General features: G+C 41.2%; 1 long non-coding RNA gene across 1 annotated transcript; it reads right to left on the reverse strand.

Moving 5' to 3' along the window:
• Positions 1-5023: 5023 nt before the first annotated feature.
• On the reverse strand, positions 5024-13264 carry LOC123733418 (uncharacterized). Its single transcript, XR_006763775.1, has 3 exons — positions 13225-13264; positions 9920-9987; positions 5024-5061 (listed from the first exon to the last, which is right to left on the reverse strand). It is a non-coding gene; the product is annotated as an uncharacterized lncRNA (long non-coding RNA).
• Between the last annotated feature and the right edge of the window lie 14725 nt (positions 13265-27989).

The following is a 27989-nucleotide window of genomic DNA, read 5'->3' on the forward strand; positions in this document are numbered from 1 at the left end:
AGAATTTGATCACCTGCTGATTTGGTACGTTTGCCCACTGACAAAGAAATGATCAGTCTATAATTTTAATGGTAGGTTTATTTGAACAGTGAGAGACAGAATAACAGCAAAAAAATCAAGAAAAACGCATGTCAAAAATGTTATAAATTGATTTGCATTTTAATGAGGGAAATAAGTATTTGACCCCCTCTCAATCAGAAAGATTTCTGGCTCCCAGGTGTCTTTTATACAGGTAACGAGCTGAGATTAGGAGCACACTCTTAAAACCTCTTACATCTACATGTTCCGCTAGCGGAACACCGCTCCAATATCCAATGATAGGGTGTGGCACGAATTACAAAGTCCTCAAAAATCCCCAAACTTCAATTGTTCAAACATATGACTATTTTACACCATTTTAAAGACAAGACTCTCCTTTATCTAACCACATTGTCCAATTTCAAAAAGGCTTTACAACGAAAGCAAAGTTTGTAGAATCACAAGCTTGATGTAATCACTGCAGGCATGGAACATGGGACTAAATACTTAAATACTAAACTTATGACAACTTTAATACAATATAAGTGAATTTGTCCGAATATGTACAACTTTTTCAAATGGGAGAACTAAATACATAAAGTGCTTTCCTTTCTTAACAGTAACACAGCTATGTATGAAAATACCCTCAAATAAAAGGTGACATTCTGTACTGTCACTTAATATGAAACATTCTATCTCAAATCCAAAATGCTGGAACATAGCACCACATTTAAAACTGCAAGCTTCACTGTCCAAACACATATGGTGTGGACTATGTGTGTCTGGTAAACACATGTGGATCTGGTGAACAGTTATCACTTGTTGACCAACTACAGGAATACTGACCTCAGAGTCTCCAGTCTGCAGTGGGGATTCCCCAGTCCAGCAGAGAGCAGCTTCACTCCTGAATCCTTCAGGTCATTGTTACTCAGGTCCAGCTCTCTCAGGTGTGAGGGGTTTGACTTCAGAGCTGAGACCAGAGAAGCACAGCCTTTCTTTGTGACTCCACAGCCTGACAGCCTGCAACGAGATCATCATGACTTCACAAACACACTGTTAATTTAACACCAGTAGTATAGAAGGACAGCGGTAGATGCATTTGGTTCATATTCCCAAACAACATATAGATTCATCTTCCATCAATGCATTTATTCAATATGTTTTTCAACATACATATTATAATACATATTTTTCACTAAACATAATATTTCTTCCTGATGAATACTTCTTATATGTCATTTTATTTACTCACAGAACAGCTCTGGAGGCTTTGACCACTGGCAGCAGCCTCAGAAGACCTTCCTCTGATCTGGAGTATTTCTTCAGGTCAAACACATCCAGCTCCTTTTCTGAAGTCAGCAACACAAAGACCAGAGCTGACCACTGTGCAGGTGACAGGTTGGGTTTTGAGACACTTCCTGAGCTCAGGTAGCTTTGGATCTCCTCCACTAGAGAATGGTCATTCAGTTCATTCAGACAGTGGAACAGATTGATGCTCCTCTCTGGAGAGGGATTCTCCCTGATCTTCTTCTTGATGTACTTGACTGTCTCTTCATGGCTCTGTGAGCTGCTTCTTGTCTTTGTCAGTAGACCTCGTAAGTGCTTCTGATTGGACTCCAGTGAGAGGCCCAGAAGGAAGCGGAGGAACAGGTCCAGGTTTCCCATCTCACTTTGTAAGGCTTTATCCACAGCACTCTTGTAGACAGTAACTTCAGACTTGTCTCTGTACAGCAGAGAAAATATACTGGACTTTGTTTGCTGTTTGTCCATGAGATTCTCATTGTTGTTGATGAATGAGAGGAACACATACACAGCAGCCAGAAACTCCTGAATGCTCAGATGAACGAAGCAGTACACCTTGTCTTGGTACAGAACACATTCCTCTTTAAAGAGCTGTGTGCACAATCCTGAGTACACAGAGGCTTCATTGACATCAATGCCAGCCTCTTTCAGGTCTTTTTCATAGAAAATCAGATTGCCCTTCACTAGCTGTTGAAAAGCCAGTTTTCCCAGTGACAGAATGCTCTCTTTATTCCAGTGTGAACCTGTCTCTTCTTTCCCAAGATACTTTTCATTCTTCTGTGTGGTATGAAACACCACAAGGTGTGTGTACATCTCAGTCAGAGTCTTGGGCATCTCTTCTGTCTTATGTTTCAGCATGTGTTCGAGGACTGTTGCAGAAATCCAACAGAAGACTGGAATGTGGCACATGATGTGGAGGCTCCTTGATGTCTTTATGTGTGAGATGATTCTGCTGGCCAGGTCCTCATCACCGAATCTCTTCCTGAAGTACTCCTCCTTCTGTGGGTCATTGAACCCTCGTACCTCTGTCACCTGGTCAACACACCCTGAAGGGATCTTATTGGCTGCTGCAGGTCGGGTAGTTATCCAGATGAGAGCAGAGGGAAGCAGATTTCCCTTGATGAGATTTGTCAGCAGAACATCCACTGAGGTTGACTCTGTGACGTCACAACAGATCTTGTTCTTCTGGAAGTCTAGGGGCAGTCGGCACTCATCCAGACCATCAAAGATGAACAGAACTTTGTACTTGTCGTAGTTGGAGATTCTTGATTGTTTGGTTTCCATTGAGAAGTGATAGAGAAGTTCAATCAAAGTGTTTTTGTCCCCTTTCATCAAATTCAGCTCCCGAAAAGGGAATGAAAACACAAATTGGACATCCTGATTTGCTTTTCCTTCTGCCCAGTCCAGAATGAACTTCTGCACAGAGACTGTTTTTCCAATGCCAGCAACTCCCTTTGTCAGCACAGTTCTGATACGTTTGTCTTGTCCAGTTAAGGGTTTGAAGATGTCGTTACATTTGACTGCAGTCTCTGGTCTTGCTTGTTTCCTGGTTGTTGTCTCAATCTGTCTCAGCTCATGTTCATTATTGACCTCTCCTGTTCCTCCCTCTGTGATGTAGAGCTCTGTGTAGATCTTATTGAGAAGTGTTGGGTTTCCTTGTTTAGCGATCCCCTCAAATACACATTGAAACTTCTTCTTTAGATTAGATTTGAGTTCACGTTGGCAAATTACAGCAGGATCATCTGAATCTAGAAATAACACAGAGGATATTTATATTACATCTGTTTTAATGCCTACAGTATTGTAGGACTGTTATAACATTTTAAATTATAATCATTTATTCTCTTAACTGTCTGTATAAGTGTTTTCATAATGCATTACAGACTGGTGTGACTGATTATAATATTATTGGTGTAATTGATGGTATTATTAATGTTGTCTCTCTGTCTCTGTCTCTCTCTCTAAATTAATCAACACAACACATCCCTTCTGCTACTTGATGAGGCCACTAGGTGTTGTGTTAAGGCTGCTACAATATCATTGAGTTACACAGCTACTTTAGCTGTACTTTAGCCACAGTTTTTAAATGTTATAAAACATCATTCAACATGAGGCAGACAGATCTTACAGTTCTCCAGTGTGTCAGCAAGCTCCTTCTGGTTCATTTTCCTCAGGACGTGCAGTGTGATCTTCAGAGCCCCCTCTCTGGCACTGCTCTCCTGCTTCTCATCTTCAGCATCCACCACTTCCTCATCCTGCTTCTGACTCTCAAAGCCTTCTGGGAGTTCAGGACTAAGAATCCTCTTGAACATCTTCAGCTCGTTCTTCACAAATGTCATCATTTTCTCTTCAAGCAACTAAAATAAATCAAGTAAATAAGTTAATCAAGAGAAGAAATGCTTTCTCATTAACACATTAATGAATAATTGACAGATCAACTTTACTTGAGGTAAACAAAAACAAATGTTCATAACAGGACCACATACACTGAATATAGAGTCCAGGTCTGTTTGATGACTCTGGGAAGACTGACCACTGAGAATCTCTGACTCTGATCTCTCCTGTTGGTTTCTGTGGACGAAACATGAGATTACATCTCCTCATCCAGGGAGTAACACACACACACACACACACACACACACACACACACACACACACACACACACACACACACACACACACACACACACACACACACACACTGTTTTAGGACTATGAAAATGGACTAAAGGATTAGCCTATGGATTATGAAAACAACAAAAATAAATGTGAAAATGGGAGAGGAGAAATGACTAGAGACAGTGTTGTTTAACTCACTGACCATGATCCATGAGTTCTTCGTACCTTTGTTCAGTAGAAAAGTCTCCCTCTCTAAAGTTTCTAAGAGGATCCATAGACTGGTCACTCTTCATGGACACACAGCTGGGTACAGGGGAGGCTGGTCTCTCCTGCTTGATTGGTCTTCAACACAACAGAGACAAACATTACATCTCTCATCTACTCTGATCTCAGATGGGGAAACATAAGAAGAGTTCCAAAACGCAACATATCACTTTACAGAAATGAGCTTTTATTGTTTAAAGAAATTATGTATTCATTATTACATCTCTCACAGACAAGGATTTGTTTAAAATCTATCACTTGATGGTTTCATTTCAGAGAGACAAAAATAAAAAAAAATTATGCAAAATGCTATATATCTCCCTCACTCTCAAATGTGACCGACCGGCTCAATTTGGTAATTAACTAAATAATTGTAAGTGATAAAATTAACTAGTAATTCTCAGTAATTACTACTTTTGTAAGGAATAACACATTTTTTTCAGCACTAATGCAGTTGCTAAATAATTCCAATAGATGGGAACATAAGACCACAATGACATTTCAGAATATTAGTTTAGTTTTCTCCCTGGATACACCACCACTCCCCACGCTTCCTGCAGAACCCCTGCAGTACCTCCGCAGACCCCGGATTGAGAACCCCTGATTTAGCAGATGCTCTTATCCAGAGAGATTTACAGTAAGTGCATTCACCTTAAGATAGCTATTTATTTTGGAAATAAACTTAATTAATTATTCATAAAATTGTTATCTCACCTCTTAGCTTTGGTGTCATGTCCCCCAGAGAGATGCATTTTGGAGGCAGGGCCCCCCTCCTCTCTCTCCCCAGAGAGACTCATTTTAGAGGCAGGGCCCCCCTCCTTCCTCTCCCCAGAGAGACTCATTTTAGAGCACTGACCCCTGTAAACAGAGATCCAACATGTTGGTTGTGGTTAACACAGTGACAACTAAACAGAGATCCAGCATGTTGGTTGTGGTTAACACAGTGATGTCCTAAACAGAGATCCAGCATGTTGGTTGTGGTTAACACAGTGACAACTAAACAGAGATCCAGCATGTTGGTTGTGGTTAACACAGTGACAACTAAACAGAGATCCAGCATGTTGATTGTGGTTAACACAGTGACAACTAAACAGAGATCCAGCATGTTGGTTGTGGTCAACACAGTGACAACTAAACAGAGATCCAGCATGTTGGTTGTGATTAACACAGTGACAACTAAACAGAGATCCAGCATGTTGGTTGTGGTTAACACAGTGACATCCTAAACAGAGATCCAGCATGTTGGTTGTGGTCAAGACAGTAATTCTTGAATGTCAGTTGTTATCATTTATCAATTATCTCTTATAAAACATTTACTAACAGACATATCGAAACAGTCAGGGGATTTAATGCAATCACATTAATATGTATTTGTGACATCTCTTCTCCATGGTAACTGTCAATAATAATAATAAGTCACTGTTTGTTAAGGTAGTGTCATGACGTTGGCCTCTTTGAGTACAAGGAGGACAGTTGACAATCACATTAATATTTAGTTGTGAAATTTCATCTCCATGGTAACTGCTACTCCTACTGCTCTCTCTTCGTCTGCCCACGTGTTCTCGCATACCCCTAGAGCATCGAGCCAGCGGGGTGGTGGCACTGGAATCCTCATCTCTCCCAAGTGGACATTCTCTCTTTCTCCCCTGACCCATCTGTCTATCTCCTCATTTGAATTCCATGCTGTCACAGTTACCAGCCCTTTCAAGCTTAACTTCCTTATCATTTATCGCCCTCCAGGTTCCCTTGGAGAGTTCATCAATGAGCTTGACGCCTTGATAAGTTCCTTTCCTGAAGATGGCTCACCTCTCACAGTTCTGGGTGACTTTAACCTCCCCACGTCTACCTTTGACTCATTCCTCTCTGCCTCCTTCTTTCCACTCCTCTCCTCTTTTGACCTCACCCTCTCACCTTCCCCCCCTACTCACAAGGCAGGCAATACGCTTGACCTCATCTTTACTAGATGCTGTTCTTCCACTAATCTCATTGCAACTCCCCTCCAAATCTCCGACCACTACCTTGTATCCTTTTCCCTCTTGCTCTCATCCAACACTTCTCACTCTGCCCCTACTCGGATGGTATTGTGCCCTCCCAACCTTCGCGCTCTCTCTCCCGCTACTCTCTCCTCTTCCATCCTATCATCTCTTCCCTCTGCTCAAACCTTCTCCAACCTATCTCCTGATTCTGCCTCCTCAACCCTCCTCTCCTCCCTTTCTGCATCCTTTGATTTTCTCTGTCCCCTATCCTCCAGGCCGGCTCGGTCCTCCCCTCCTGCTCCGTGGCTCGACGACTCACTACGACCTCACAGAACAGCGCTCCGGGCAGCCGAGCGGAAATGGAGGAAAACTCGCCTCCCTGCGGACCTGGCATCCTTTCACTCCCTCCTCTCTACATTCTCCTCTTCTGTCTCTGCTGCTAAAGCCACTTTCTACCACTCTAAATTCCAAGCATCTGCCTCTAACCCTAGGAAGCTCTTTGCTACCTTCTCCTCCCTCCTGAATCCTCCTCCCCCTCCCCCCCTCCTCCCTCTCTGCGGATGACTTCGTCAACCATTTTGAAAAGAAGGTTGACGATATCCGATCCTCGTTTGCTAAGTCAAATGACACCGCTGGTCCTGCTCACACTGCCCTACCTTGTGCTTTGACCTCTTTCTCCCCTCTCTCTCCAGATGAAATCTCGCGTCTTGTGACGGCCGGCCGCCCAACAACCTGCCCACTTGACCCTATCCCCTCCTCTCTTCTCCAGACCATTTCCGTAGACCTTCTCCCCTACCTCACCTCGCTCATCAACTCATCCTTGACCGCTGGCTACGTCCCTTCCGTCTTCAAGAGAGCGAGAGTTGCACCCCTTCTGAAAAAAACCTACACTCAATCCCTCCGATGTCAACAACTACAGACCAGTATCCCTTCTTTCTTTTCTCTCCAAAACTCTTGAACGTGCCGTCCTTGGCCAGCTCTCCTGCTATCTCTCTCAGAATGACCTTCTTGATCCTAATCAGTCAGGTTTCAAGACTGGGCATTCAACTGAGACTGCTCTTCTCTGTGTCACGGAGGCTCTCCGCACTGCTAAAGCTAACTCTCTCTCCTCTGCTCTCATCCTTCTAGACCTATCTGCTGCCTTTGATACTGTGAACCATCAGATCCTCCTCTCCACCCTCTCCGGGTTGGGCATCTCCGGCGCGGCCCACGCTTGGATTGCGTCCTACCTGACAGGTCGCTCCTACCAGGTGGCGTGGCGAGAATCTGTCTCCGCACCATGCGCTCTCACCACTGGTGTCCCCCAGGGCTCTGTTCTAGGCCCTCTCCTATTCTCGCTATACACCAAGTCACTTGGCTCTGTCATATCCTCACATGGTCTCTCCTATCATTGCTATGCAGACGACACACAATTAATCTTCTCCTTTCCCCCCTTCTGATAACCAGGCGGCGAATCGCATCTCTGCATGTCTGTCAGACACATCAGTGTGGATGACGGATCACCACCTCAAGCTGAACCTTGGCAAGACGGAGCTGCTCTTCCTCCCGGGGAAGGACTGCCCGTTCCATGATCTCGCCATCACGGTTGACAACTCCCTTGTGTCCTCCTCCCAGAGTGCTAAGAACCTTGGCGTGATCCTGGACAACACCCTGTCGTTCTCCACTAACATCAAGGCGGTGACCCGATCCTGTAGGTTCATGCTCTACAACATTCGCAGAGTACGACCCTGCCTCACACAGGAAGCGGCGCAGGTCCTAATCCAGGCACTTGTCATCTCCCGTCTGGATTACTGCAACTCGCTGTTGGCTGGGCTCCCTGCCTGTGCCATTAAACCCCTACAACTCATCCAGAACGCCGCAGCCCGTCTGGTGTTCAACCTTCCCAAGTTCTCTCACGTCACCCCGCTTCTCCGCTCTCTCCACTGGCTTCCAGTTGAAGCTCGCATCCGCTACAAGACCATGGTGATTGCCTACGGAGCTGTGAAGGGAACGGAACCTCCATACCTTCAGGCTCTGATCAGGCCCTACACCCAAACAAGGGCACTGCGTTCATCCACCTCTGGCCTGCTGGCCCCCTACCTCTGAGGAAGCACAGTTCCCGCTCAGCCCAGTCAAAACTGTTCGCTGCTCTGGCACCCCAATGGTGGAACAAGCTCCCCTCACGACGCCAGGACAGCGGAGTCAATCACCACCTTCCGGAGACACCTGAAACCCCACCTCTTTAAGGAATACCTAGGATAGGATAAAGTAATCCTTCTAACCCCCCCCCCTTAGAAGATCTAGATGCACTATTGTAAAGTGGTTGTTCCACTGGATATCATAAGGTGAATGCACCAATTTGTAAGTCGCTCTGGATAAGAGCGTCTGCTAAATGACTTAAATGTAAATGTAAATGTAACTGTCAACAACAATAATAATAATAATAAGTCACTGTTTGTTAAGGTAGTTCTAGACAATACAGCAACAACAATAATAATAATAATAATAATAGTAATAATAATAAGTCACTGTTTGTTAAGGTAGTTATAGACAGTGCAGCAACAATAATAATAATAATAATAATAGTAATAACAATAATAATAATAATAATAGTAATAACAATAATAATAATAATAATAGTAATAACAATAATAATAATAATAATAGTAATAACAATAATAATAATAATAATAGTAATAACAATAATAATAATAATAATAATAATAGTAATAATAATAATAATAAGTCACTGTTTGTTACGGTAGTTATAGACAGTACAGCAACAATAATAATAATAATAATAATAATAATAATAATAAGTCACTGTTTGTTAAGGTAGTTATAGACAGTACAGCAACACAAGGCCATGTCTTACACTTATTTGTATTCACTAACAGTTGACTATTTATTGTCTTTCAATCTGTTATTTTCTAAATGTATCTGAGAATGTAGACAGAAGGGCTAAAACGGACATGAATGATCTGAGGGGGAAATCATTGATACATTCAACGTTTATTTGCAACAAGTAAGAGGTTTTATATTATGTAAAGTAGACTAGGTTATAATGTATAATAGCAGTTTGTTAGTGAAATGCAGATCAAGGTCTATACCTCAGATATAGCCTACATATCATAGATGACCAGTCTAAACCTGTTCAGATCAACATAATGTTATAGTCCTACCAGTAGCAGGACAGAGAATGTACTGTATATAGCCTACATACCATAGATGACCAGTCTAAACCTGTTCAGATCAACATAATGTTATAGTCCTACCAGTAGCAGGACAGAGAATGTACTGTATATAACCTACATATCATAGATGACCAGTCTAAACCTGTTCAGATCAACATAATGTTATAGTCCTACCAGTAGCAGGACAGAGAATGTACTGTATGTAGCCTACATACCATAGATGACCAGTCTAAACCTGTTCAGATCAACATAATGTTATAGTCCTACCAGTAGCAGGACAGAGAATGTACTGTATATAACCTACATATCATAGATGACCAGTCTAAACCTGTTCAGATGAGTTCACAGAGACCATCAGGTTTGTCGGCATGATAAGTGATCATAGCCTTATAATAGTTTGTAGGTAGTCTATACCAACAGTACGAGAGTCTGCCCGTCTTTCCTACATACCAACACATTTATTTAATGTTACCGAGAAATATGTGCCACAGTTTCAACAGCCATTTTTGTAACTGTGTAGGCTACAAACATATTTTTAATTTCATATGAGGAAATCACAAAACTTACAGTCACTGGTGCAGCCGCCTGTTTTCTTGCAGATGAAGTAGCTTTCACAGGCAGCTCATTCAACCAGCCTAAACAACAGTAAATACAAGATGTCAAATGGTCAAAGTGAATCCTGATATAGCCATTTACATTAGAGAGAGGTATATATATCCTGATATAACCATATACATTAGAGAGAGGTATATATATCCTGATATAGCCATTTACATTAGAGAGAGGTATATATATCCTGATATAACCATATACATTAGAGAGAGGTATATATATCCTGATATAGTCATATACATTAGAGAGAGGTATATATATCCTGATATAGCCATATACATTAGAGAGAGGTATATATATCCTGATATAACCATATACATTAGAGAGAGGTATATATATCCTGATATAGTCATATACATTAGAGAGAGGTATATATATCCTGATATAGTCATATACATTAGAGAGAGGTATATATATCCTGATATAACCATATACATTAGAGAGAGGTATATATATCCTGATATAGTCATATACATTAGAGAGAGGTATATATATCCTGATATAGTCATATACATTAGAGAGAGGTATATATATCCTGATATAGTCATATACATTAGAGAGAGGTATATATATCCTGATAGAGTCATATACATTAGAGAGAGGTATATTGCTACAGATGTTGGATCTTAATTTGAGCCAGTTTGCTACAGCAGGAAAATAATCCTTTAGCAACAGGACATTTGAATTAATATGTGATTTATAATTAAATAATAATTTTAAAATGGAAAAGTGGAATTTATCATCTTCAGAAACCTTTTTTAAAGTTTAAATACACTCAAACACACGACACATTTTAGTTTTCCTGTAACAGGGTGATCATATTTTTCTTTCCCCGTGATGTGGCCCTCACCAACTGGTCATCTGGCCCATAGAGACTAAAGGACTATGCTGTGGCCCTCACCAACTGGCCACCTGGCCCATAGAGACTAAAGGACTATGCTGTGGCCCTCACCAACTGGGCATCTGGCCCATAGAGACTAAAGGACTATACACTCTTAGCTGAACACCACATCAAGCCATCTCTGAACTGTACACTAAATAACTGAACTATACTGCATTAAATCTCTGTTCATCCCTCTTAGATATATTTACACTGATACTGTAAATGTGGACATCCACTGTTTATCTACTGTATATCCACTGTACTGTATATCAACTGTATAGCCACTGTACTGTATATTTGTATATCCGCTGTTCATTCTCTTATAGCTCTACTCCCACTCTATCTAGTTGTGTATAATGTTGTAGGGAAACTTAGTGTAAACTCTTCTGTCTGTGTTCTGTCTCTAAATGTTGTCTATCACTAGCAGCACCATCTCACCATGTAAAATAACTGTCAGCTGCTGTAAACCTCTGTGATTGGATGTTATAGACCCCCATGTCACCATGTAAAATGATGTGTACAGATGCAGGATCTTAATTTGATCACCCCCACTGCAGAATAACTTTCCAGCAATGCAGGAAATTTAAAACCTGTTGTGTATTTGAGATTTAAAAAGGCTCACAACCAGAACATGTCAAGTCATTGAGATATTTTCTGTTCTGCTGAGAGAGCAGCTTCCTGATGACTAGAACTCTGTATATTCTGATGGATGAGGCCTGAGCTGGAATGTGAAGCTAACTGAAGCTGGCTAGCTTTAGAAAACCAGTATATCAAGCCTGTATCATAGTATACCCCTCAGGCTACGTTCAGGTTTCAGCAAGAGGCAGGTATCAACATGCCGAGTCGTAGGCAACAACCTGGGTCGTATTCATTATTTTACTCCACAGCCAACAGTTTTAAAATGTTAAATAAAACACAAACCGTTTACTCTAAACGCTGTACAATGTGACCTAAACGGTTTCTGTTGCCAAACGTTTTGCTACGGTGGGCACTAATGAATACACACAAACTGTTTTGAGGAAGTGTAAGTTGTTGTTAGTCTCTCGAACAGTATTTATTTGTCTCTCTTTCACACAACATACCTTCCTGAGTGAAAAGAGTTAACTGTAGATTATAAAGAGAACATGTTTGTTTGTTACTTGTTGTATTTTAAGCCTGTTTTGAGAAGACAAGTCTATAGACCTATGATTCAGTACACTCTTAGAATAAAGGGTTCCAAACGGGTCCTCCGGCCGTCCCCATAGGAGAACGCTTTTGGGTTCCAGGTAGAACCCTTCTGGCTTCCATGTAGAACCCTCTGTGGAAAGGGTTCTTCACGGAACCCAAAAGTGTTCTACCTAGTACCTAAAAGGGTTCTACAAAGGGTTCTCCTATGGGGACAGCCAAAGAACCCTTTTAGATTGTAGATAGTGTAGGAGCGATCACCCTGGGGCACACAGATGGGCACAGAACGAATTCACCCCACGCATCTAATTTATATCCAAAACATTTTAAGGAGAGTAGGACTATTATAACACTGTCCACCAAAAATATAATTAACTATATGAATACACATAACAATACCATCAACTATATTAATACACATAACAATATCATCAACTATATTAATACACACAACAATATCATCAACTATATGAATACACATAACAATACCATCAACTATATTAATACACACAACAATATCATCAACTATATTAATACACACAACAATATCATCAACTATATGAATACACATAACAATATCATCAACTATATTAATACACACAACAATATCATTAACTATATTAATACACATAACAATATCATAAACTATATTAATACACATAACAATATCATCAACTATATTAATACACATAACAATATCACCAACTATATGAATACTCATAACAATATCATCAACTATATTAATACACACAACAATATCATTAACTATATTAATACACATAACAATATCATAAACTATATTAATACACATAACAATATCATCAACTATATTAATACACACAACAATATCACCAACTATATTAATACACACAACAATATCATCAACGATATGAATACACATAACAATATCATCAACTATATGAATACACACAACAATATCATCAACTATATTAATACACAACAATACCATCAACTATATGAATACACACAACAATATCATCAACTATATTAATACACATAACAATATCAACTATATGAATACACATAACAATATCATCAACTATATTAATGCACATAACAATATCATCAACTATATTAATACACATGACAATATCATCACCTATATTAATGCACATAACAATATCATCAACTATATTAATACACATGACAATATCACCAACTATATTAAAACACATGACAATCGTCGTCTTACCTTTTATCTCTCAATAGAAACAGAGTCTGAATGATCATTCGGTCGTCGAAAGTTACTTTCGTTTGCTCTGCTCATTTACATATCAGGTTCTGCCTGTTCTCTCTCCGAGTCCCTCTCTCTTTACAGCTCTTACAATGTGCCTTGGCAAACATTCTACAACTGTCTGGAAGTCTATTGGAGGGATGTGACACCATTCTTCCACAAGAAATTACATCATTTGGTGTTTTATTGATGGTAAATTTTCAATTGTGTTGAGACTCTGACCTGTCCAATGAGCCACATTGATTAAAGAATCCTACAGTACCAAAACACCCTCTCACACACACACACACACACACACACACACACACACACACACACACACACACACACACACACACACACACACACACACACACACACACACACACACACACACACACACACACACACACACACACACACACACACACACACACACACACACACACACACACACACACACACACACACACACACACACCGACTCACAAACAGTGCAGTAATTAGAACCCCTATAGCAGCTATAAGTAATACAGTCTACTGTACACTCCCCTCCTCTGCCTCTCTCCATCACTTTCTCTGTGTCGTCTGTTGCTGTCTCTGTGTCTTGTCTGGTGTCTCTCTCCATCACCAGAATAATTGGTGAGGGTTAGGCCTACTACAATACAACATTCAAAACATGAAAACACAACTACATAACTAGCCTGTCCAACCTCTCTTTCGTATCGTCTGAGATCGCTAAAGACTGGAAAGCCCCCTCTTCAAAGGGGGTGACACTCTAGACCCAAACTGTTACAGACCTATATCTATCCGACCTTGCCTTTCTAAAGTCTTCGAAAGCCAAGTTAATAAACAGATCACCGACCATCTAGAATTCCACCGTACCTTCTCCGCTATGCAATCTGGTTTCAGAGCTGATCATGGGTGCACCTCAGCAACGCTCAAGGTCCTCAACGATATCATAACCGCCATTGATAAAAGACAATACTGTGCAGCCGTCTTCATCGACCTGGCCAAGGCTTTCGACTCTGTCAATCACCGTATTCTTATCAGCAGACTCAACAGCCTTGGTTTCTCAAATGATTGCCTTGCCTGGTTCACCAACTACTTTTCAGATAGAGTTCAGTGTGTGAAATCGGAGGGCCTGTTGTCCGGACCTCTGGCAGTTTCTATGGGGGTGCCACAGGTTTCAATTCTTGGGCCGACTCTTTTCTCTGTATACATCAATGATGTTGCTCTTGCTGCTGGTGATTCTCTGATCCACCTCTACGCAGACGACACCATTCTGTATACTTCTGGCCCCTCTTTGGACACTGTGTTAACTAACCTCCAGATGAGCTTCAATGCCATACAACTCTCCTTCTGAGGCCTCCAACTGCTCTTAAACGCTAGTAGAACTAAATGTATGCTCTTCAACCGATCGCTGCCTGCACCCGCCCATCCAGCATCACTACTCTGGACGTTTCTGACTTAGAATATGTGGACAACTATAAATACCTATGTGTCTGGTTAGACTGTAAACTCTCCTTCCAGACTCACATCAAACATCTCCAATCCAAAGTTAAATCTAGAATCGGGCGTCCTATTTCGCAACAAAGCATCCTTTACTCATGCTGTGAAACATACCCTCGTAAAACTGACTATCCTACCGATCCTTGACTTCGGCGATGTCATTTACAATATAGCCTCCAACACTCTACTCAGCAAATTGGATGTAGTCTACCACAGTGCCATCCGTTTTGTCACCAAAAGCCCGATATACTACCCATCACTGCGACCTGTATGCTCTCATTGGCTGGCCCTCACTTCATATTCATCGCCAAACCCACTGGCTCCAGGTCATCTATAAGCCTTTGCTAGGTAAAGCCCTGCCTTATCTCAGCTCACTGGTCACAATAGCAGCACCCACCAGTAGCACGCGCTCCAGCAGGTATATCTCACTGGTCACCCCCAAAGCCAATTCCTCATTTGTCCACCTTTCCTTCCAGTTCCCTGCTGCCAATGACTGGAACGAACTGCAAAAATCACTGAAGCTGGAGTCTTATATCTCCCTCATTAACTTTAAGCATCAGCTATCAGAGCAGCTTACCGATCATTGCACCTGTACATAGCCCATCTGTACATTGCCCAACCAACTACCTCATCCCCATTTTGTAATTTCCTTTATCCTTTGCACCCCAGTATCTCTACTTGCACATTCATCTTCTGCACATCTATCATTCCAGTGTTTAATTGCTAAATTGTAATTATTTCTCCACTCTGGCCTATTTATTGCCTTACCTCCCTAATCTTACTACATTTGCACACACTGTATATAGACTTTTCTATTGCGTTATTGACTGTACATTTGTTTATTGTCATAAACTTCTTCGTCTGAAGAGGAAAAATCATCGGACCAATATGCAGCGGGTATATTGCTCATCTTCGTATTTATTGAAGGTAAACACACTCAAACAAAATAACGACGATAACAGTCCAGTAAGGTGCACAGACTAAACCGGAAACAACCACCCACAAACACAAGTGAAAACGAACACACTAAATATGGCCTCCAATTAGAGACAACAACCACCAGCTGCCTCTAATTGGAGGTCATTGAAAAAACACAACATAGAAAGAGAAACCTAGAATAAACATAGAAATAGAAAATATAGAACATACATCAAAACCCCGAAACACACAAAACAAACACCCCCCTGCCACGCCCTGACCAAACTACAATAACAAATAACCCCTTTTACTGGTCAGGACGTGACATTTATTCCATGTGTAACTCTGTGTTGTTTGTGTCACACTGCTTTCCTTTATCTTGGCCAGGTCGCAGTTGTAAATGAGAACTTGTTCTCAACTGGCCTACCTGGTTAAATAAAGGTACATAAAATAAGAAATAACACAGAACTCTCAACTAGTTCCATCAAACAGAAAAACAACAAGAAAGCTGGATAAACACATTCAGATTTCTAGATATTGCACTTTTCTTTTGTGTTTTAGGGGTCATAGGTCAGATCAGTGGTCATGGTTGATATGCATGGACTAAAAAACAAACTTGAAACCATTTTTCTCAGATTCACTGTTTGTGTAGATGCCCCTTGTCTTTTCTAGGGCAGTAGTGCAGGTGGCTGTTTGTGTAGACTGCTCCTTGTCTTTTCTAGGGCAGTAGTGCAGGTGGCTGTTTGTGTAGACTGCTCCTTGTCTTTTCTAGGGCAGTAGTTCAGGTGGCTGTGTGTGTAGACTGCTCCTTGTCTTTTCTAGGGCAGTAGTTCAGGTGGCTGTGTGTGTAGACTGCTCCTTGTCTTTTCTAGGGCAGTAGTTCAGGTGGCTGTTTGTGTAGACTGCTCCTTGTCTTTTCTAGGGCAGTAGTTCAGGTGGCTGTTTGTGTAGACTGCTCCTTGTCTTTTCTAGGGCAGTAGTTCAGGTGGCTGTTTGTGTAGACTGCTCCTTGTCTTTTCTAGGGCAGTAGTTCAGGTGGCTGCCCTTGCTCTTAGTCTGCCTCCTGTCTCTCCTATCATCATAGACAGTTGTGGAAAAAGTACCCAATTGTCATACCTGAGTAAAAGTCTAAAAATATTTGGTTCTAAATATACTTAAGTATGAAAAGTAAAATTAAAAGTATAAATCGTTTCAAATTCCTTCTATTAAGCAAAGCAGGCGTCACCATTATCTTGTTTTTTAAATGTATGGATAGGGGGCACATACCAAAACGAAGACGTAATTTACAAAAGATGCATTTGTGTTTCCTGACTCCGCCAGATCAGAGGCAGTAGAGATGACCATGTGTTGTCTTGATAAGTGAATTAGACAATTTTCCTTTCCTGCTAAGCTTTCAAAATGTAACGAGTACTTTTGGGTGTCAGGTAAAATGTATAGATTAAAAAGTACATTATTTTCTTTGGGAATGTAGTGATGTAAAGTTATCAAAAATATAAATTCAAAAGTAAAGTACAGATACCCCCCAAAAAACGACTTATGTAGTACTTTATAGTATTTTTACTGAAGTACTTTACACCACTGGCCATGGGTACACCTTCCTGAAAACAATGACTCCATACTTTGCTGAAACCTGTTCTGCCAGTTCATGTCCTTAAAGACTAGAATGTTCCATTGTGGTTACCCAAAAAGATGACAAGATAGTTCACACATTCATCATCCAGGGTTACTATCAAACATATATGTTACATTTCTGGTTCGTCCATAACTTGTTTCCTGCTTGTAGCAGGCCGTGTTTACAGGAATCCTTTTCTCTAACTAGAAATCATGTGATTTCATGAGAATATTTTTCTGCAGTGAGAGTGTAATGCAAGTCAAGCTGTCCTTGGATGTATGTCAACAAGATTTATAACCAGCATCGTTAAATTAACTGTTGTTATATAATAAAAAAATCAATGCTGTCATTTTCTATGTTAGCTAGCTTTAAAAATGTTTTATTGTCACAGACAGCGGATAGATGCAGTGAAATGTTTTACAGGGTCAGCCATAGTAGTATGATAGCTGTTGTTTTACAGGGTCAGCCATAGTAGTATGATAGGTGCAGTGAAATGTGTTGTTTTACAGGGTCAGCCATAGTAGTATGATAGATGTTGTTTTACAGGATCAGACAGTAGTATGATAGGTGCAGTGTAATGTGTTGTTTTACAGGGTCAGACAGTAGTATGATAGGTGTAGTGTAATGTGTTGTTGTACAGGGTCAGACAGTAGTATGATAGGTGTAGTGTAATGTGTTGTTGTACAGGGTCAGACAGTAGTATGATAGATGTTGTTTTACAGGGTCAGCCATAGTAGTATGATAGGTGTTGTTTTACAGGGTCAGCCATAGTAGTATGATAGGTGTTGTTTTACAGGGTCAGCCATAGTAGTATGATAGGTGCAGTGTAATGTGTTGTTGTACAGGGTCAGACAGTAGTATGATAGGTGTTGTTTTACAGGGTCAGCCATAGTAGTATGATAGATGCAGTGTAATGTGTTGTTTTACAGGGTCAGCCATAGTAGTATGATAGATGCAGTGTAATGTGTTGTTTTACAGGGTCAGCCATAGTAGTATGATAGGTGTTGTTTTACAGGGTCAGCCATAGTAGTATGATAGATGTTGTTTTACAGGGTCAGACAGTAGTATGATAGGTGTTGTTTTACAGGGTCAGCCATAGTAGTATGATAGGTGCAGTGTAATGTGTTGTTGTACAGGGTCAGCCATAGTAGTATGATAGATGCAGTGAAATTTGTTGTTTTACAGGGTCAGACAGTAGTATGATAGGTGCAGTGTAATGTGTTGTTGTACAGGGTCAGACAGTAGTATGATAGGTGCAGTGTAATGTGTTGTTATACAGGGTCAGACAGTAGTATGATAGGTGCAGTGTAATGTGTTGTTATACAGGGTCAGACAGTAGTATGATAGGTGCAGTGTAATGTGTTGTTGTACAGGGTCAGACAGTAGTATGATAGGTGCAGTGTAATGTGTTGTTGTACAGGGTCAGACAGTAGTATGATAGGTGCAGTGTAATGTGTTGTTGTACAGGGTCAGACAGTAGTATGATAGGTGCAGTGTAATGTGTTGTTGTACAGGGTCAGACAGTAGTATGATTGGTGCAGTGTAATGTGTTGTTGTACAGGGTCAGACAGTAGTATGATAGGTGCAGTGTAATGTGTTGTTGTACAGGGTCAGCCATAGTAGTATGATAGGTGCAGTGTAATGTGTTGTTGTACAGGGTCAGACAGTAGTATGATAGGTGCAGTGTAATGTGTTGTTGTACAGGGTCAGACAGTAGTATGATAGGTGCAGTGTAATGTGTTGTTGTACAGGGTCAGACAGTAGTATGATAGGTGCAGTGTAATGTGTTGTTGTACAGGGTCAGACAGTAGTATGATAGGTGCAGTGTAATGTGTTGTTGTACAGGGTCAGACAGTAGTATGATAGGTGCAGTGTAATGTGTTGTTGTACAGGGTCAGCCAGTAGTATGATAGGTGCAGTGTAATGTGTTGTTGTACAGGGTCAGACAGTAGTATGATAGGTGCAGTGTAATGTGTTGTTATACAGGGTCAGACAGTAGTATGATAGGTGCAGTGTAATGTGTTGTTGTACAGGGTCAGACAGTAGTATGATAGATGCAGTGTAATGTGTTGTTGTACAGGGTCAGACAGTAGTATGATAGGTGCAGTGTAATGTGTTGTTGTACAGGGTCAGACAGTAGTATGATAGGTGCAGTGTAATGTGTTGTTGTACAGGGTCAGACAGTAGTATGATAGGTGCAGTGTAATGTGTTGTTGTACAGGGTCAGACAGTAGTATGATAGGTGCAGTGTAATGTGTTGTTGTACAGGGTCAGACAGTAGTATGATAGGTGCAGTGTAATGTGTTGTTATAGAGGGTCAGACAGTAGTATGATAGGTGCAGTGTAATGTGTTGTTATACAGGGTCAGACAGTAGTATGATAGGTGCAGTGTAATGTGTTGTTATACAGGGTCAGACAGTAGTATGATAGGTGCAGTGTAATGTGTTGTTGTACAGGGTCAGACAGTAGTATGATAGGTGCAGTGTAATGTGTTGTTGTACAGGGTCAGACAGTAGTATGATAGGTGCAGTGTAATGTGTTGTTATACAGGGTCAGACAGTAGTATGATAGGTGCAGTGTAATGTGTTGTTTTACAGGGTCAGACAGTAGTATGATAGATGCAGTGTAATGTGTTGTTTTACAGGGTCAGCCATAGTAGTATGATAGGTGCAGTGTAATGTGTTGTTGTACAGGGTCAGCCATAGTAGTATGATAGGTGCAGTGTAATGTGTTGTTGTACAGGGTCAGACAGTAGTATGATAGGTGCAGTGTAATGTGTTGTTATACAGGGTCAGACAGTAGTATGATAGGTGCAGTGTAATGTGTTGTTGTACAGGGTCAGACAGTAGTATGATAGGTGCAGTGTAATGTGTTGTTATACAGGGTCAGACAGTAGTATGATTGGTGCAGTGTAATGTGTTGTTGTACAGGGTCAGCCATAGTAGTATGATAGGTGCAGTGTAATGTGTTGTTGTACAGGGTCAGACAGTAGTATGATAGGTGCAGTGTAATGTGTTGTTGTACAGGGTCAGACAGTAGTATGATAGGTGCAGTGTAATGTGTTGTTGTACAGGGTCAGACAGTAGTATGATAGGTGCAGTGTAATGTGTTGTTGTACAGGGTCAGACAGTAGTATGATAGGTGCAGTGTAATGTGTTGTTATACAGGGTCAGACAGTAGTATGATAGGTGCAGTGTAATGTGTTGTTATACAGGGTCAGACAGTAGTATGATAGGTGCAGTGTAATGTGTTGTTGTACTGGGTCAGACAGTAGTATGATAGGTGCAGTGTAATGTGTTGTTATACAGGGTCAGACAGTAGTATGATAGATGCAGTGAAATGTGTTGTTGTACAGGGTCAGCCATAGTAGTATGATAGGTGCAGTGTAATGTGTTGTTGTACAGGGTCAGCCATAGTAGTATGATAGGTGCAGTGTAATGTGTTGTTATACAGGGTCAGACAGTAGTATGATAGGTGCAGTGTAATGTGTTGTTATACAGGGTCAGCCATAGTAGTATGATAGGTGCAGTGTAATGTGTTGTTATACAGGGTCAGCCATAGTAGTATGATAGATGCAGTGTAATGTGTTGTTATACAGGGTCAGCCATAGTAGTATGATAGGTGCAGTGTAATGTGTTGTTGTACAGGGTCAGCCATAGTAGTATGATAGGTGCAGTGTAATGTGTTGTTGTACAGGGTCAGCCATAGTAGTATGATAGGTGCAGTGTAATGTGTTGTTGTACAGGGTCAGACAGTAGTATGATAGGTGTTGTTTTACAGGGTCAGCCATAGTAGTATGATAGGTGCAGTGTAATGTGTTGTTGTACAGGGTCAGACAGTAGTATGATAGGTGCAGTGTAATGTGTTGTTGTACAGGGTCAGACAGTAGTATGATAGGTGCAGTGTAATGTGTTGTTGTACAGGGTCAGACAGTAGTATGATAGGTGCAGTGTAATGTGTTGTTGTACAGGGTCAGACAGTAGTATGATTGGTGCAGTGTAATGTGTTGTTGTACAGGGTCAGACAGTAGTATGATAGGTGCAGTGTAATGTGTTGTTGTACAGGGTCAGACAGTAGTATGATAGGTGCAGTGTAATGTGTTGTTGTACAGGGTCAGACAGTAGTATGATAGGTGCAGTGTAATGTGTTGTTGTACAGGGTCAGACAGTAGTATGATAGGTGCAGTGTAATGTGTTGTTGTACAGGGTCAGACAGTAGTATGATAGGTGCAGTGTAATGTGTTGTTGTACAGGGTCAGACAGTAGTATGATTGGTGCAGTGTAATGTGTTGTTGTACAGGGTCAGACAGTAGTATGATAGGTGCAGTGTAATGTGTTGTTGTACAGGGTCAGACAGTAGTATGATAGGTGCAGTGTAATGTGTTGTTGTACAGGGTCAGACAGTAGTATGATAGGTGCAGTGTAATGTGTTGTTGTACAGGGTCAGACAGTAGTATGATAGGTGCAGTGTAATGTGATGTTGTACAGGGTCAGACAGTAGTATGATAGGTGCAGTGTAATGTGTTGTTGTACAGGGTCAGACAGTAGTATGATAGGTGCAGTGTAATGTGTTGTTGTACAGGGTCAGACAGTAGTATGATAGATGCAGTGTAATGTGTTGTTGTACAGGGTCAGACAGTAGTATGATAGGTGCAGTGTAATGTGTTGTTGTACAGGGTCAGACAGTAGTATGATAGGTGCAGTGTAATGTGTTGTTGTACAGGGTCAGACAGTAGTATGATAGGTGCAGTGTAATGTGTTGTTGTACAGGGTCAGACAGTAGTATGATAGGTGCAGTGTAATGTGTTGTTGTACAGGGTCAGACAGTAGTATGATAGGTGCAGTGTAATGTGTTGTTGTACAGGGTCAGACAGTAGTATGATAGGTGCAGTGTAATGTGTTGTTATACAGGGTCAGACAGTAGTATGATAGGTGCAGTGTAATGTGTTGTTATACAGGGTCAGACAGTAGTATGATAGGTGCAGTGTAATGTGTTGTTGTACAGGGTCAGACAGTAGTATGATAGGTGCAGTGTAATGTGTTGTTGTACAGGGTCAGACAGTAGTATGATAGATGCAGTGTAATGTGTTGTTGTACAGGGTCAGACAGTAGTATGATAGGTGCAGTGTAATGTGTTGTTATACAGGGTCAGCCAGTAGTATGATAGGTGCAGTGTAATGTGTTGTTGTACAGGGTCAGACAGTAGTATGATAGGTGCAGTGTAATGTGTTGTTGTACAGGGTCAGCCATAGTAGTATGATAGGTGCAGTGTAATGTGTTGTTGTACAGGGTCAGACAGTAGTATGATAGGTGCAGTGTAATGTGTTGTTATACAGGGTCAGACAGTAGTATGATAGGTGCAGTGTAATGTGTTGTTATACAGGGTCAGACAGTAGTATGATAGGTGCAGTGTAATGTGTTGTTGTACAGGGTCAGCCAGTAGTATGATAGGTGCAGTGTAATGTGTTGTTGTACAGGGTCAGACAGTAGTATGATAGGTGCAGTGTAATGTGTTGTTGTACAGGGTCAGACAGTAGTATGATAGGTGCAGTGTAATGTGTTGTTGTACAGGGTCAGACAGTAGTATGATAGGTGCAGTGTAATGTGTTGTTATACAGGGTCAGACAGTAGTATGATAGGTGCAGTGTAATGTGTTGTTGTACAGGGTCAGCCAGTAGTATGATAGGTGCAGTGTAATGTGTTGTTGTACAGGGTCAGACAGTAGTATGATAGGTGCAGTGTAATGTGTTGTTGTACAGGGTCAGACAGTAGTATGATAGGTGCAGTGTAATGTGTTGTTGTACAGGGTCAGCCAGTAGTATGATAGGTGCAGTGTAATGTGTTGTTGTACAGGGTCAGACAGTAGTATGATAGGTGCAGTGTAATGTGTTGTTGTACAGGGTCAGACAGTAGTATGATAGGTGCAGTGTAATGTGTTGTTTTACAGGGTCAGCCATAGTAGTATGATAGGTGCAGTGTAATGTGTTGTTGTACAGGGTCAGACAGTAGTATGATAGGTGCAGTGTAATGTGTTGTTGTACAGGGTCAGACAGTAGTATGATAGGTGCAGTGTAATGTGTTGTTGTACAGGGTCAGACAGTAGTATGATAGGTGCAGTGTAATGTGTTGTTGTACAGGGTCAGACAGTAGTATGATAGGTGCAGTGTAATGTGTTGTTGTACAGGGTCAGACAGTAGTATGATAGGTGCAGTGTAATGTGTTGTTGTACAGGGTCAGACAGTAGTATGATAGGTGCAGTGTAATGTGTTGTTGTACAGGGTCAGACAGTAGTATGATAGGTGCAGTGTAATGTGTTGTTGTACAGGGTCAGCCAGTAGTATGATAGGTGCAGTGTAATGTGTTGTTGTACAGGGTCAGACAGTAGTATGATAGGTGCAGTGTAATGTGTTGTTGTACAGGGTCAGACAGTAGTATGATAGGTGCAGTGTAATGTGTTGTTTTACAGGGTCAGCCATAGTAGTATGATAGGTGCAGTGTAATGTGTTGTTGTACAGGGTCAGACAGTAGTATGATAGGTGCAGTGTAATGTGTTGTTGTACAGGGTCAGACAGTAGTATGATAGGTGCAGTGTAATGTGTTGTTGTACAGGGTCAGACAGTAGTATGATAGGTGCAGTGTAATGTGTTGTTTTACAGGGTCAGACAGTAGTATGATAGGTGCAGTGTAATGTGTTGTTGTACAGGGTCAGCCAGTAGTATGATAGGTGCAGTGTAATGTGTTGTTGTACAGGGTCAGACAGTAGTATGATAGGTGCAGTGTAATGTGTTGTTGTACAGGGTCAGACAGTAGTATGATAGGTGCAGTGTAATGTGTTGTTTTACAGGGTCAGCCATAGTAGTATGATAGGTGCAGTGTAATGTGTTGTTGTACAGGGTCAGACAGTAGTATGATAGGTGCAGTGTAATGTGTTGTTGTACAGGGTCAGACAGTAGTATGATTGGTGCAGTGTAATGTGTTGTTGTACAGGGTCAGACAGTAGTATGATAGGTGCAGTGTAATGTGTTGTTGTACAGGGTCAGACAGTAGTATGATAGGTGCAGTGTAATGTGTTGTTATACAGGGTCAGACAGTAGTATGATAGGTGCAGTGTAATGTGTTGTTGTACAGGGTCAGACAGTAGTATGATAGGTGCAGTGTAATGTGTTGTTATACAGGGTCAGACAGTAGTATGATAGGTGCAGTGTAATGTGTTGTTATACAGGGTCAGACAGTAGTATGATAGGTGCAGTGTAATGTGTTGTTGTACAGGGTCAGACAGTAGTATGATAGGTGCAGTGTAATGTGTTGTTATACAGGGTCAGACAGTAGTATGATAGGTGCAGTGTAATGTGTTGTTATACAGGGTCAGACAGTAGTATGATAGGTGCAGTGTAATGTGTTGTTGTACAGGGTCAGACAGTAGTATGATAGGTGCAGTGTAATGTGTTGTTTTACAGGGTCAGACAGTAGTATGATAGGTGCAGTGTAATGTGTTGTTGTACAGGGTCAGACAGTAGTATGATAGGTGCAGTGTAATGTGTTGTTTTACAGGGTCAGACAGTAGTATGATAGGTGCAGTGTAATGTGTTGTTGTACAGGGTCAGACAGTAGTATGATAGGTGCAGTGTAATGTGTTGTTATACAGGGTCAGACAGTAGTATGATAGGTGCAGTGTAATGTGTTGTTGTACAGGGTCAGACAGTAGTATGATAGGTGCAGTGTAATGTGTTGTTATACAGGGTCAGACAGTAGTATGATAGGTGCAGTGTAATGTGTTGTTATACAGGGTCAGACAGTAGTATGATAGGTGCAGTGTAATGTGTTGTTGTACAGGGTCAGACAGTAGTATGATAGGTGCAGTGTAATGTGTTGTTGTACAGGGTCAGACAGTAGTATGATAGGTGCAGTGTAATGTGTTGTTGTACAGGGTCAGACAGTAGTATGATAGGTGCAGTGTAATGTGTTGTTGTACAGGGTCAGACAGTAGTATGATAGGTGCAGTGTAATGTGTTGTTGTACAGGGTCAGACAGTAGTATGATAGGTGCAGTGTAATGTGTTGTTATACAGGGTCAGACAGTAGTATGATAGGTGCAGTGTAATGTGTTGTTATACAGGGTCAGACAGTAGTATGATAGGTGCAGTGTAATGTGTTGTTATACAGGGTCAGACAGTAGTATGATAGGTGCAGTGTAATGTGTTGTTGTACAGGGTCAGACAGTAGTATGATAGATGCAGTGTAATGTGTTGTTATACAGGGTCAGACAGTAGTATGATAGGTGCAGTGTAATGTGTTGTTGTACAGGGTCAGCCAGTAGTATGATAGGTGCAGTGTAATGTGTTGTTGTACAGGGTCAGACAGTAGTATGATAGGTGCAGTGTAATGTGTTGTTGTACAGGGTCAGACAGTAGTATGATAGGTGCAGTGTAATGTGTTGTTATACAGGGTCAGACAGTAGTATGGTGACCCTGGTTTGTTATCCCTTTCCCTTAGTCTTCCTCCTGTCCCTCCTATCTCCATGGTTGCACCTTCCTGAAAACAATGACTCCATACTTTGCTGAAACCTGTTCTGCCAGTTCATGTCCTTCAAGACTAGAATGTTCCATTGTGGTTACCCAAAAAGATGACAAGATAGTTCACACATTCATCATCCAGGGTTATTATCTAACACATATATGTACAATTTATGGTTCAATAACATGAGAATATTTTTCTGCAGTGAGAATGTAATGCAAGTCAAGGTGTCCTTGGAGGAATGTCATCAAGATCTGTTACCAGCATTGTTAAATGAATTGTTGTAATTGAGAGAAAAATACATAAAATGTTTTATTGTCACAAACACCATATTGGTGCAGTGAAATGTGTTGTTTTACAGGGTCAGCCATAGTAGTACGGTTCCCTTGGAGCAAATTAGGGTTAAGTGCCTTGCTTAACGGCACATAGACAGATTTACACCTTGACAGCTCAGGTATTCAAACCAGTGACCTTTCAGCTACATTCCCAACACTCTAACCACTAGGCAACATGACCAGTTTTATCATTGGAATGTGATACAAAATGAGGAAACGGTGTGATTTAGGACCATGTGGACACCTCCTAGTGGTGGGGTTGTTAGGAGTGTTTATCAGACCATGTGGACACCTCCTAGTGGAGGGGTTGTTAGGAGTGTTTATCAGACCATGTGGACACCTCCTAGTGGTGGGGTTGTTAGGAGTGTTTATCAGACCATGTGGACACCTCCTAGCGGTGGGGTTGTTAGAAGTGTTTATCAGACCATGTGGACACCTCCTAGCGGTGGGGTTGTTAGGAGTGTTTATCAGACCATGTGGACACCTCCTAGCGGTGGGGTTGTTAGGAGTGTTTATCAGACCATGTGGACACCTCCTAGCGGTGGGGTTGTTAGGAGTGTTTATCAGACCATGTGGACACCTCCTAGTGGTGGGGTTGTTAGGAGTGTTTATCAGACCATGTGGACACCTCCTAGTGGTGGGGTTGTTAGGAGTGTTTATCAGACCATGTGGACACCTCCTAGTGGTGGGGTTGTTAGGAGTGTTTATCAGACCATGTGGACACCTCCTAGTGGTGGGGTTGTTAGGAGTGTTTATCAGACCATGTGGACACCTCCTAGTGGTGGGGTTGTTAGGAGTGTTTATCAGACCATGTGGACACCTCCTAGCGGTGGGGTTGTTAGGAGTGTTTATCAGACCATGTGGACACCTCCTAGCGGTGGGGTTGTTAGGAGTGTTTATCAGACCATGTGGACACCTCCTAGCGGTGGGGTTGTTAGGAGTGTTTATCAGACCATGTGGACACCTCCTAGCGGTGGGGTTGTTAGGAGTGTTTATCAGACCATGTGGACACCTCCTAGTGGTGGGGTTGTTAGGAGTGTTTATCAGACCATGTGGACACCTCCTAGTGGTGGGGTTGTTAGGAGTGTTTATCAGACCATGTGGACACTGCTGCATCAGTTGATACAGGTGATAATGTAGATAGACATACCCCATGCTTCAGCCTATGTATTTATAGACACTATGCTGCATCAGTTGATACAGGTGATAATGTATATAGACAAACCCCATGCTTCAGGCTATGTATTTATAGCCACTGTGCTGCATCAGTTGATAATGTTTATTGCTAATAGCTGATAATATACCATCCATACAGGTTTTTTGTTCCAATGTGTTAAAATCATTTATCATGTTTACCAATATCTTATTGGGCTCATTTCTGGAGGTGGAAATTATATTTTAGATGGTGTCAGCATAATTTTATTTTGATACATTTTGGAGTAGAATGTACTTTTATTTGGTCACCAGAACTGAGTTTCTCAGAACAGAGCTTCTCAATAAGTATCCCCAGGAGGAAGGGGACTGGAATTGTTAAAATGCACAGTTTAATACATTTACATAGTGATCCTCTATCACAGTTTAATACATTTACAGAGTGATCCTCTATCCCAGTTTAATACATTTACAGAGTGATCCTCTATCCCAGTTTAATACATTTACAGAGTGATCCTCTATCACAGTTTAATACATTTACAGAGTGATCCTCTATTCCAGTTTAATACATTTACATAGTGATCCTCTATCCCAGTTTAATACATTTACATAGTGATCCTCTATCACAGTTTAATACATTTACAGAGTGATCCTCTATCCCAGTTTAATACATTTACAAAGTGATCCTCTATCACAGTTTAAT

Source organism: Salmo salar, unplaced genomic scaffold (assembly GCF_905237065.1).
Source record: "Salmo salar unplaced genomic scaffold, Ssal_v3.1, whole genome shotgun sequence".
In the NCBI taxonomy this organism is placed as follows: Eukaryota; Metazoa; Chordata; class Actinopteri; order Salmoniformes; family Salmonidae; genus Salmo; species Salmo salar.